This window comes from Lactuca virosa, chromosome 6 (assembly GCF_052849685.1).
Source record: "Lactuca virosa cultivar CGN04683 chromosome 6, Lactuca_virosa_CGN04683_v6, whole genome shotgun sequence".
NCBI lineage: Eukaryota > Viridiplantae > Streptophyta > Magnoliopsida > Asterales > Asteraceae > Lactuca > Lactuca virosa.
The window spans coordinates 22,480,079-22,482,500 of NC_136431.1; positions in this window are offsets into that span (position 1 = coordinate 22,480,079).

Consider the following 2,422-nt stretch of genomic DNA (forward strand, 5'->3'; position numbering starts at 1 on the left):
TTAGCATAAACAAATGCTTTGATACTAACTGTGACATCCCCAAATTTAAGGTCATTTTAAAACGTTTTCTTTAGGCTTATTTTAAATAAGAGTGATCTTTATAAATGTGGAGTTTCTCCCATAAAAAGTATTTCTGAAGAGAAATGTTTTTCATTAATTATTAAAAACTTGGAATGTTATAACTGATACATAAACATAAGCATAAACAATCCATACTTCAAAATTTTAGCAGACTACGAACTCCTTAAATTTTTCAGGAGATAATTACATTATCTATTAGTACCTTTGTACAACTACCTATGATACAAAGAAACTTTGTGGGTCGGGTTGGGAAACCTTGTAAGCACATAGGGTTTTCAACCCACAACATTATAATTTTTAATTATATAATCTTCAACATTTAAATAACCCAGTTACCTTATTCCCATTATTCTCGCTTCCTAATCCTAGAATGATGATCTCCACAGATATTTTATAAAGCATTCTTGACAACAGTCCTCTATAATTTCCCTAAATGATTAGGCATGACGATATGATAATACTTTGGGCACATCACAATAGTACAAATACTACTTTGGGTAAGCACGCGAGTATAATAGTACTTTGGTTAGGCACGTCAGTGCGTTAGTACATTGGTTAGGTACGGTAGTACGATAGTACTTTGGTTAGGCACGAAAGGTCACAACTTATTATTTGGCACAACTCTTGCTAACCTATCACAGCCACTATCTCACACATCCTGATCATTGCCCCTCATTTATTATTTCAAACATCCATTTACTACCTAATCATATTAAGTATAATATATGATTAGATCAAGTAACAATCATATCATATTGTACAAATATATTAAATTTGGGCAGTACTTTGCCTCGGTACTTTATCTTTTCCTCTGACGTGACCTAGGTTCACATTACTAAGTCTTAGTCTTGTATTCCTTGTGACTAATGATATTCTAGATTCCTCACTAATCCCAATGTTTACATCAAGATCTATCAAGTAAGGAAAAACCAGGCAGGATCATATCGGAGGTATGGTCTGTTTCATATACATAGTATACTATTTGGAATCCCATTTTAAACACCTCACTAAATCTAGCCTAGACATCACTCTCTTAAGTAAATCGATCAGTATAATGACTTTGGAATCACTGATAAATATTAACTATAGGTTCATAATAACGACTATGACTATAATCATAAGTTCCACTTAAAGCAGAGTAAGTGTAGCTCAACTTACAGAGTATTTTGATCAAAACCGGGAGTTATGCGGGCAAAAAATTGACCCGAGAGCGTCTAATCTCGGCTATCTGAGACAGTATGGCCTCCCTAAAGTAGTTGGAAACTAGATAGTAAAAGGGCGTAAGGGTGGAAAGTGTTTCAGAGAGAACCCGGAAGAAATGTGTGAAGAGATGAGGAGAATTCCTATATTATGAGCTTTTTTAGAAATATAAAATAATGTTTTTTACATATCACATTTTATTTTCTAAAATTATAAGTTTTTTTTATAAAAAGAATGTTGTAAAAGATGTGATAAAATGTGATTATGAAAACTATTTATGATCCAAATTTTTTATGATTCAACCTTTTATGGTCTTTAATTGGTTATAATCCTAAAAGATTTTGATTCAATAATGTTAAAGATCCGTAATCATATATTTTATAATTCAAATATATTATGATCCAAAACTTGTTGAAACAAACTTAAGATTGTTTTTTGTTGAAAAATATTATGATCCAAAATTATATTATTCAAAGTGAATATGATCCAAAATGTTTATGATTCAAAATATTATGATCCAAAATAATATGATCCAAAACATTATCTTCTAAAATATTAGTATATTACACAAAATGGTATTATCCAAATTAATATGATTCATAATATATAACTCAAAATTTTATTGTCTAAAAAAACTCTATGAACAAAACTCCTTATAAAAAAACTTTGTTTCATTGAAAATGATTTAATAAAAAATTGTTATTATTCAAAATGTTTATAATCCTTAAGTCTTATGATCCAAATATATTGTGATTCAAAAAGTTATGATTAAAAAATATTTGATTCTTAATCTTTTATATATATATATATATATATATATATATATATATATATATATATATATATATATATATATATATATATAATTCAAAATATATATGATCCTTGAACTTGAAACTCTAATTTTTAATCTGTATGATTAAAAAATGTCATGATCCTTAAACTTTAAAACTTGAACCGACCTTGGTTCAAAAAAAGTATATAAAAAAACTCTAAAAAGTAATAAAAACATTAAAAAAATGTAAAAAAAAAAATAAGAACAAAACAAACAAAAAAATTGGTAAAGTCGAATTTAGTAACATGTGATTGCATCTCCATGTATGCATCTCGTTCAAGACGAGCATCACATGTGATCACATCA